We start from the raw sequence: 11,788 nt of genomic DNA, 5'->3' as shown, positions 1-11,788 counted from the left end.
AACTAATGGAGATGGGTCAGATTAAGGCGTAAGAGTTAGCCAATAAGAGGCTAGAGCTAATGGGCCAAGCAGTAATTTATTTAATACAGTTTCTGTGTGATTCTTTCAGGGCTGAGCAGCTGGGGACTAACGAGTGGCTCCCTACTACATGAACCAGAGGCTGAAATATCTCTGCATTAATTATTTTTTATTCCTGTGATAAAAACACCATGACCAAGGCAACATACAGAGTGGAGAGCTTAGTGTAGCTTATGGTTCTAGAGAAAGAGTCCATGATGGTGGGCAGGAGTTGTCTGCAGCACAAAACTGAGAGATCACACCTGTGTCTCACACACAGAGAAGCAGAGCACAGAGCCGGAAAGGTTATGGGGCTACAGACTTCCTTCCACAAGGCTGCACATCATACCACAACCTGTCCGACCTACAATACCAACCGGGGAGCAAGAGTTCAAATACTCGTGCCTAGGGAAAACATTTCTAATTCAAGCCACCACAATGTGAGAAGAGATTCTTACAGACACCAGAACAACACATATGAACATTTGGACTTTTAAAAAAGGCAAAGGATATGAATACATGAGTAATAACAACAATAAACAGGGCGATAGATGACAAGACCTGCTCAGCCACCACTCCGGAAAGGGAGGAAATGCCGATGCTAAGAAGGAATGCCCTCTCAGCTTCTCCAGAACTTTCCATTCTCTTTCCAGGGTCAGTTTCTCCTCAGGAGGTCCAGGGAATTCCTTTTAGGTTGTACCTTAAGTCAGACCCTCCCCACTTCTCTGGTGGTTTTTTTGGGGCCCATTCTGAGTTGATTGGTAACTGTTTGCGACATTCTGCCAGGCAGCCTGTCACTTTCCAAAGCCCCCATCAAAACTGCACCCAGTGCCCGGGGTTCCTTCGGTCTGCATGGCAGCAGGCTGTGTCTCAGCACTGTTATGCTCTAGGGTCCAGCCCAGTGCCTGGCACATGTGAGTGTTCAAAAACTGAACACCTTCCTGACAGAGACAGCATCTTTAGACTGGGAGGGTCTCCAGGGCTGGCGAGCTTTTAAACTGTGGCACTTTTGCTGGTAGCAGAGGCAGGCATAACCTCTGGGGCTTGGATAATGGATTGGGTACTCTAGAGAAAATGAAGCCATACTTTCTGTATAGAGATGCCTCAACTACAAGGGTTTCAACTTTGATTGCTGTACACGGCTGTATACCCCTTCCTCTTGTGAGTTCCCAGCAGAACAAGAGGTTGGGGTGTGTTGAATCTACACCTGCAGACAGACTGTTCTCAGAGCTTAGCATCATGGTATGTCCACACGGTGGGATAGTATGCATTTTCAACAAGAAGAAAGCGCTGACACATAGATGAACCCATGGACATTAAGAGAAGAAATAAACCAGACAAAGAAAGCCGTCCACTATCTGGTCCCACTGATGTGAAGTAAGAGGCATAGGCAAATCCTCGCAGACAGAAACTGGAGTGATAGCCACAGCCTGGGAGAGGAGGGAAAGGAGTTCCAGGCTGGAGGGGAGCGGTTCCAGATGGGCAGGGTGGAGGTGCTGCCTGAGACCGGCAACACAGCAAGCCTATGCTATGCTACTAAACAGCTATGCTGTCTGTGAGTTAGGTTTGCAGTGTGAAAGAGGCGGACATGAGGCTGGGGCAAAGGCTCTGCAGTTAAGGTGCTTTCTACATGAGCAAGAGGAGCAGAGAGACTGGGTGAGTGTGGGACCCGGCCTGCACTGCCAGGAGCATAGGTCCCCAGAGCAAGCTGGTTATTAAGACTAACCATAGCCGAGAGCTCTGTGTTCAGAGGTGTGTTCCCACCCACACACATGTGCACCCCCTCACATGCATAAGTACATACATGCACGCGCACACACACACAGAGGGGAAAAAAACAGAAATAAAGAGAGTGACCAGTAGGGTCTGATAGATGTGATTTGCTTGCTTAGGACCATGGAGCTTACGAGCGTCTTAGACCAGTGACAACAACACGGAAAGTGTCTACTCCTTTAGCGCCCATTCACCCACAGCTTGTACATAATGACACAATTTCGCACAGCCCTGCGAGGTGGCAATTACTAGTGACCTCATTTTGCAGATGAGAAACGAGCCCCTCAGAGGTTAACCCTTCAGAGGTTACCCTTTCTGAAGGGTAGCCGGCAGTAAAGCCGGCAGGATACAAGCCTGTGAGCTCATGCCGTAAGTATGATCCGTGCAGTTCTCACAGCTGCATGTTAAAGCCACTTCCTGGGCTCTGTCTCGGGAGACTCAGTAAGCAGTGGCCAGCCCATTGCCCTATGTCCCTGACAAGTCTGCAGGCAGCCACAGTGATGCCGGCCTGAGAACCACAGGCTGAGTAACTCCGTAGTGTACTGTAAACACTGTAATAAAACACACTAGTTACTTTCCAGAGTTCAATCTAGTAAATAATCAATAATGGATGAGTAAACCACAGGTCAAATTAATTTACCCCAAATAACTTGATATTGATTTGCGAGTAATTGGTAACAGCATTGGTTGATAATTCAATTTAAAAACCGTTATTTATTTAACTATATTGCAGCCAATATGCGGCAATGTGTTCTCCTGACAGGCCTGCTGGGAGTCTAGAGAAATGGAAAATCAAGGAATGGCACTTGCTGTAAAACTACCCTAACAGTACAATACAGTCTGCTAATCACTGATGCATCATTCTGAAACCTTCAGAAGACGCAATACGACTACAGCATCTGGCCTCTCTCGGTCCCTTTGCTCTCCGTCTGCACTCTCAGATGCAGAAGAGGTTGCCTTGGATACAAGCAACCTTGAGCTTCCAAAGTCCATTCCCCCGTGGCAAATTAGCAAATTGGCATCCAGATTTAATAAATGTACCTGTTATTAGTTTTACAGCAAGGCTGATACCCCCTAGAGTTTGCTAACCTTTAAAGAAACCGATAAAAGAAGCTTTTGACTCCCAAAGTGGGCAGTTGGCCTCTAGGTCCTCAGTACTGAGGGAATCACTGAAACCATGAACTCTTGTCCCAGGGGAAGAAGGGCCAGAGATGCTGGGACTGAGGCAGGTGAACCGGCTTCTAAAAAGCTGCATCCCTAACTATAGCCACGTGCTTAAGCATGCCCTGTGGAGAAGGGTAGCAAGTCCTACACGACAGATCTCAGGTTTAACCTCCTTCCACTCCAGTTCTAGCCTTGCGGCCACAGAGCTGCCTCCTACGGCCTGGGTTCTCCAGCTCTCTGAGCCTCCAAGGAAGTGAGACAGCCGTCAGGTAATGGAAATGGTCTCAGGCCATTCCTCAGGTTCCCAATTGGGTTGTTCTCAGCATGAGAAATTGGGGACACAATGGGTCCACAATGGTGCTACCACTGCACCATTTATATGAAGCTACTGGGAGGGAAAACTTGATGTGAACATTCACACCAGATCAGGAGGTCAGTCTGGATACAAGACCAATGGCCCATGCCACTCTCCTCTTTAAACATCTCAGTCTATAGCTCGCTATAGTGAGCTTCAGGTTGCCCCGGCACTCCTGATATTCATGTGCAAGTAATTGGCTGACCTCAGACTTGCAGAAAACCTCCTTTATTAGCTTTTCCAAGTGCTGGAATATCAAGCATGCACCACAGGTCCCCGCCCCCTTTTGTTGTTTCAGAATTTTATGCTTGCAAATGGAGTGTGGTGGTCAAATACATCCCCCGGGTCATCCCTACAACACTTCCTTTACCCCTAGCACCACTATTCCATTCCAGTTTTATGTATTCTTTGTTATTTTAAGCCTACTAAGTCCACCTAGTGCTGCCTGAATGTGCAGGGCCCTCTGCTGGAGCATCAGGGGCCTCTCGGGAGCCAGAGTCCTGAAGAAAGCTGACTCCTCCTCCCCCATCATCCATCAGGTGCTAATACCTGCTCAGCTAGAGGTGGAACTTCATGACTCCTTTCCCATCCACGCTGGGATTGTCTAGACTGATCTTCTATAGGTCTCCTGCAAGCAGTCATAGCTGCTTGAGTTCATGTGTGCGATCACCATGTTGTAGCTGGAAAACACTGTGTCGCCATAGTCCTTCACCACCTCTGGGTTTGACAAAATTTCTACTGCCTCCTGCCTGATGTGACCCCTGAGTTTTCAGGGGAAGGAGTGTGATGTCCCAGTTAGGACTGAAACTCCACAGTCTCGTTCATCTGCACATAAACCAGCTGTGGATCTCTGTGACATCACCATCTAGTGTCTCTGATGGAGTTTGAGAGATGCACTAATCTGTAGTGTAAAGGTAAGACATGGGGAGAGCGGTACTAAGTCAACTTAGTGGAAGAGCAGTAGGCTCTCTCAGGCTAATGCTCTAGCCAGTCATGGGTTCTCCTCCCCATTAATGGTGCCATGCCTTAAATCCAATCAGAAGGTGATTGGTTATGTCTGTAACATTCATGGCACTTGTGTATTACTGAGCCACTCTTCCCAGGACACTTGATATTGTAGCTCAAAGGGCTCACAGTCAGAATGGAAATTAGTGTGGCAATTCTACAAAAAGCCAGAAAAAGATCAATATGAATCTAGCTCTACAGCTCCTAGGCATGTACCCAAAGGACTGTACATCCTACTGCAGAGGTACTTGCTCATTGGTAGTACTGCCGAGGTACTTGCTCATTGTTCTAGCTCTATCCACAACAGCCAGGAAATGGAAGCAGAGTAGATGCTCATCACCTAATGAGTGGAAAATGAAAATATTGTACATATGCATGATTATATATACAGAAAAATGAAATGATGACATTTGTAAGTAAATGGATGGAGCTAGAAGTAATCATTCTGAGTGGATCCAGAAAGACAAGCGGCAGATGTTCTTCCTCACTTATGGATGCTAGCTTTGAGTCTTCAGATTTGAGTATTTAAATTTCAGAGCCCACAGAAGTCAGAAAACAAGTAAGGGGCCATGAGTTCCCAGGGGAAGGGAGACAGAATGGAGTTGTACAGTGGAGGAATGGACAATAAATGAGCAGGGAAGGCTAGTGAGGTTGGGGTGGGAGAGCAGCGTAGAGAATAGGAAAGGAAAGCAACACTAAAGACCTTTGAAAACCCATATGAAAACCTTTATGTACAGACTTCCTAAATTATATTCATACATATACTTACTAATGTAGCGTAAATGGAGATCCGCTACAATGGAGGGCTTGGGGAAGACCTTGCCCATTCACCATAAGCTATAAATAAAAGGACCAATGACAGAAGCAGGTTACTTCTTTTCTTGTTGTTGGTCAGCGGGTCCCATAGACTCACAAACAAACAAAAAAGTTATTGCTGTGTTCTTGGTTGCCCTACAGAACATGATAGTAAGACCCTATTGAAAAAGACATGGCATGCTTGAATCACAGATCATGAAGAAATCAAGCTGGTACCAACCTGGAAGTTGCAGCCTCCCCGGCTAGATGTCACCGTGTTGGGAGATACTAAGCAGACGATGGTGGGAAAAAAGCCATCAGGAGTCTGTTCAACTGTGAACCTTGTGGGCTCTACATTCAGTTCTATGTCATCCTAACTCTGACAGCCCTTCCGGGCTGGCCTGAAAGCATCGTCTGGCTGTTAGCATTCTCATCACCTGCACCTGCTGTGGAAAGAGGGAAGGGTCAGGTCTGCTCCCCACAAAGCAGCTGTGGGAGGTCTTGAGTTTTGCGCTTGAGTTGATACAAGGGAAAAGTTTGAGTTTCTGAGATGCATTTACTCCCCAGTGAGTCTTACACAGCTGGGTAAGGGACAACGCGGGACATTCATCTAGGACACAGCTTGCACACAGTAGGAGGGACTGAAAGGGCTGTCGAAGGAAACCCGAGAGGCATTACAGAAGTCTGACAGCTAAACTTCACACATGCCAGGCCTGTGATGGTTTGAGAGAAAAAAAATTTCAACTTTGTCCCCAGTTAGTGACACTATTTGGGGAGGTTTAGGATACATAGCCTAGCAGTAAGAAGTGAGCCACTGGTGGTGGGCTTTGAGGGTATATAGCATCGCCCTCCTTCTAGCTTGCTCTCTCATTCATGTTCATGGCTCAGGTCTCTCTGCTTCCTGGTCCTGCTTCCTTGTCTGCCTGCTGCTATGCTTTCCTGTTCACAATGGATTCTTGCCCCTCTGGAACCTTAGCCCAAATAAACGGGTTTTTTTGTTTGTTTGTTTGTTTGTTTTGTTTTTTTCTATAAGGTGCCTTGGTCATTGGTGTTTTCTCACATCTACAGAAAAATAAATGATACAGTTCCCTGGTCAGTGATCACCTAGATACAAAATTCCACTCAATAGTAGCCAGTCTGAAATTTCAAAGCCAATGATCCTGATATCCTTACTTCTTATTGCTCAGGCCCGATTTTAGGCTATAATCATAGGGCTGAATGATCTCCTTTCCAAGATGTTCGTATTCCAATCTGTGAATGTCTCTCTGTAAGGAAAGGAGACTTTTACAATGAAAATAAACTTAGCCTATTTTGAAATAGAAGTAATATTTTGTTACCCAATTAAGAACTTAAAGCCAAAAGACAATGGTAAGAGAGTGGCTTGGTAGTCCGAGGGGGACTTGGGGAAGGTGGCTGGGACTGAGACACAGAGACAACATGCCAGGGTTGAACACAGATCCTAGTACCTAAGTCTGGCTTACAAGTGACATCTGGCAAGGAAATGGGGACTTTTATCCAACTGACCATATGTTGCAGGGAGACCACTTGTTTATTTCCCTGCCGCCCAGCAGCTCAGCCCCAAAATAACCACACAGAAACTGTACTAATTAAATCACTGCTTGGCCCATTAGCTCTAGCTCCTTATTGGCTAACTCTTGCATATTAATTTAACCCATCTCCATTAATCTGTGTATTGCCATGAGGCTATAATTTACCAGGTAAAGTTCTGGTATCTGTCTCTGGCGGGGTTCCATGGCTTCTCTTTCACCCCGCCTTCTTTCTCCCAGCATTCAGTTTAGTTTTTCCCACCTAGCTCTACTCTACCCTATCAGGCCAAGTGAGTTTCTTTACTAACCAATGGTATTCACAGCATACAGAGGAGAATCCCACATCACCCATAGAATGACTTATAGCTGCCTTGGAATGAACAAAGAAACACCTCTTCTTGAGGATTCTGTAACAGAATCCAGCTCTGCAAGCCCCTGAATTTCAGCCTTAGAGCGATGCTGAACTTCTGACCTACAGAAATATCTGATAATAAATTAGAGTTGCTTTAAACCACTGATTTTGTGGTCATTTGTTTTAGCAACAACATAAAATTAATGCATACTTTCCATTTAAGTTCCCTCTTTAATTAAAACATTCCCACTTGAGGCAATCATATTCTTCCTAGCCATGAGACCTAATCAGTGTGAACTCTGGTTTCTTCTTGTAAAGAAACCGCCCTGCTCAGAAGAAATAATGTCAAAAGTTCATTATAGCTTTTTATTCCAATTTTTCTAGATGAAAATCATTCGTGGGTTTCCATGCCCCTTGCAGCCTATGCAACTGGCCTTCACTCATCAGAGCAGAACCAGCCAAGAGAGGAACAATCTTATTCTCCTAAAGGCAAATGGATGCTGTCTTCTCTGACCCTAGTGATGGCTTCAATCATGTCTAACAAAGATGGAATATGCATTCTGGATCACGTGAGCACAATGAAAGAAAAACAAAGATAGTGATCTACTGACCTCACAATCTGGTTTTAATATCATTTGTCTACAGAAGAATCAGCTACTAACGAGTGAGTTCCTCAAGTTCATTTTTAAAGACCCCTTTAATCTAGCTGTCTGTGAATTTATCTCAATAAAAATGAAGGAAATGTCAGTTAACATCTGAATTTCCTTATAAATGTAACAAAGATTAGATCACAGTCTCTAATATCGTCTGCTGGTAAAATTACCTTGATATATTATGAATATGTGTGTAAATAATATATGCAGATTTAGATTACACACAGACACGTTCATCAACCAAGACGGCTGACTGATGGGGCCCACCACTCAAACTTAGTGGCTTAACACACGTTTTTGTCTCAACAGTTCTATGAGCCTAGTAGGTTGAGCAAAAGTTGTCTCTACAATTTGCTGAGTGTCGGGCTCAGCAGAAGGTTCTTCTGTTGGTTTTATTACAAGTCATCCGTGTACCTTCAGATGTCTGGTGGCAGCAAGGACTCAGTTACCTAAAGAAGATCAACCCACTTGCTTGGGTACTAGATGCCGATTGTCGGTGGATTCCTTGGTTCAAGGCTTCTTCCTGAACACTCATAGTCCCCCTGAAAGAGGGCCTGATAGGAGTTGTGAGGTCTCAGAAAACCTTTGTCCAGAACCGCTTCATGTCTATTTTCTGATCCCCTGATCAAAGTAAGCCACAAGTCCAGCCTAGCTTGGGGGTGGGGGTGGGGAAAGGGAGCCTTACCCTTGGCAAGAAAAGCACTGTCACATTTCAAAGGGGCTTGCACACATAAAGGAGAAGAATTTCTGGCTGTTTTCAACATCCTAGCCCCCAAATTACAAAGGTCTGTTTTCACTGATGATGTCCATTGTGGTTCACTAGAACACTCTGTTTCACATCAGCCTTCAGTGAGAAAGGCAAAAAAGAACTTCCAAATAAGATGGTGGATTAGAAGCCACATCTGTAAGATCAAAAGGGGATTGGGGAAAAAGGCTAAGAATCCAGAGATTCTATTCCTATAAGAGAAAAAGCTAAAGAAAACAGAAATAAGCCCAGGCAGCATTTCCCCCACAAAGGAACAGCCAAACCAGTACCCAGCTGCACTATGCTGCTTTTTGGTACTGGGTAAGGCCAGTCACAGCCCCCAGACTGTACCCCATGTTCTCATGGGTGGCCAGATCTAGAAGTCTGTGTCTAGAAATACAGACAGAAGTAAATAAAGCATCCTTCGAGAGACATCCAGAGGAGAGCCAGCTGTGGGTATAAAAGCAGAAGAGTGGTACAGGGGCTCAAAGCTGGGTGATTCTCAACAGACATCTATATGACTCTTCCAAAGTAGATGCACACGCACACACACACACACATACATGCACACACACGCACACACACACACACACACACACACACCATCTATACACACCTTTGTCTGAAATTAGCTATGAGTCTCAGAACTTGGTTTAGTATCCTGCCATGTAGGGCCAAAATGAGCTCCCATGAACAAATACAAGTGGGTAAGGCCTCCACAGCCCTCATAAACCCAGTCATGGAGAGCACCAAAGGTGGAAAGAAAGATTACCAAGTGTCGGGGTCACCAAAATAAACTGAAGAAAACAAAACACCATGCAAGGAACAAACTAAGAGGGAAGAGGATGGGGGTCAGCAGGAGAGCGAGCAGAACAAGAGCATGCTCATGTCGATTAGAGATGACAAGAATACACAGACATGTGAAAATGTAAGGATGTAACCGGTTACTATATATTACTAAGGCGTGTGGACAAAAGTTGCAAGAAAAATCACAAACTTGCATCATCACAATAAAAATGCATGTTATGTTTATTATTAAATGCCCATTATTTTACAAAAGTGGCTGCTGAGATGGCTTATAGGGTAAAGGCACTTTCTTCCAACCCTGAAGAGCTGACCCTCATCCTTTGAACTCATATGGTGGAAGGGGAGAATCAACTCCTGAAAGATGTCTCTGACTTTCACATAGATAGTGTGGCACATGCACACGTGTACACACACACACACACACACACACACACACACACAGTGAATAAGTAGGATAAAAGAATTTAAAGAGTATGCAAACAAAGGCTAGAGGACACATCCAACTTGACAGACATAAAAAACACAACAAAGAAACACAGGAAATGAGCCACCAATCCACTTTGATACCTCTATAAGTTTGTAGTTCCTCCATGCCAGAAATAATCAATCACGAGATCACTGAAATGCCAGAAAATGTTCAGTGCATGATCTTTGGAAAAGATCAGGGACCACAAGCAAGGCTCAAATAAGCATATGCATGGAGGGAAATCAAAGTAGGAGGGGCAATTGGTGACTTGGAGGAGAAATTTAAAATATACAGTGTAGCATGACAGGGGCCTGCTTGTTTGGGTTTCTATCCCTCCCAGTACCCCACAGCCAGCAAGCAACAAAGAAAATCATACACAAGACTCCATAAGATTATAAACTGATTGGCCCATTAGCTCAGGCTTCTTGTTAACTCTTATAGCTTATACTAACCCATTATTCTGATCTATGTTAGCCATATGGCTTGGTACCTTTTTCACCTGTCAGCTCACATGTTGCTTCTTCGGTGATCTGGGCAGGAATGGTCGAGGGAGCTTCCTGTTTCCCAGAATATTCCTGTTCTCATCGCCCCGCCTCTACTTCCTGTCTGGTTGACCCACCTATACTTCCTACCTGGCCAATCAGCGTTTTATTAAAATACATGATTGACAGAATACAGACAATTCTCCCGTACCAATACAGAAGTAAAAAGAGCAAAAGAATTTATACTCTGGAAAAAGAACCAAACAGAAATTTTAGAAAGAAATTAATCAATTTATCTATCAAAAAAACTCACTAAAAATAGAAATCACCATCAACCGACAAGAATGGACAGTGGGGGGTAAAAGGGAACAGCAGGTCGGAAGTCATCTGAGAAGGGGAATGGGGAAAGAAGGCGCTCCCTAGGGATGAGAGGAATGGCGGAAAATATAGGGGATAGAGAGGGGTCAAATAATAAGGATGTCTGAAACTCTACAAGAATCATACCATAAGCTGTTTACCTAAGAAAACCTTATAATACACATAATCATGTGTATGTGTGAAGTTTTCTCATCTCTGCTTACAGTGCTCCCTCCGAGAGTCAAAGACCACCTAACAAAAACCCCAAAACCAGATATGAGAGGTTCTCTTCTGACTTGTAGGTCGGGGCTATCCAAGAGACTCCCAAAACATACAGCCTGTTACTGTTCCTTTGGCCACCCCTCATAGGTGAAAGGTAAGTCCATGTTGCTAAAGAACTATGAACTTCAGGAACAGGGTTGACACCCCTAAGCTGGAATCAACCTGAATGTCCCCTCCTGGAGGCCTAGGCTCCATATAAATTCCACAAGAGCGAGGCAATCAACACTGCTGCCCTGCTGGGATGGCTATGAACCACATCCCTGACCAGCATGGCGCCATAAGCGAAGGGTGCACTGGCAGTGTGAATAGCTTGGTGGTATACTATACTATACCATACAATATATACTATACTATACCATACTATACAATACTACACTATACTATACTATACCATACCATATTATATATACTATACCATACTATATATGCTATGCTATACTATACCATATTATATATACCATACTATACTATACCATATTATATATACCATGCATACTATACTATACCATATTGTATATGCTATGCCATACTATACTATACCATATTATATATACTATACTATACCATATTATATATACTATACCATACTATACTAAACTTTATTATATATACTATACCATACCATACCATACCATACCATACTATACCATACTATACTCTTGATGTTATATTATATTTTTGGTGGTATATTATGCTATACTCTCAAAAATAAAAGAAATGAGAATGAATTTCATGAATAGAAGACAAAGTCTCAATTAAATGATACATTCGGGAGTTATATAGAGAACAATATTAATGAAAATGAAAAAAAATCCAAGAACTCAAGCATCTTGAAGAGACCAAAGATAACAATCCATGGGCTAGAAGAAGAGAGGGACAATTTTATTCATTAAGATAGCAGACAACTCCCTAAACCTAGAGAAAGAAGGGACGCTGAAACACAAGAAG

Source organism: Myodes glareolus, chromosome 15 (assembly GCF_982192425.1).
Source record: "Myodes glareolus chromosome 15, mMyoGla1.1, whole genome shotgun sequence".
Taxonomy (NCBI): domain Eukaryota; kingdom Metazoa; phylum Chordata; class Mammalia; order Rodentia; family Cricetidae; genus Myodes; species Myodes glareolus.
Note: the sequence above shows the minus strand (reverse complement) of the source record.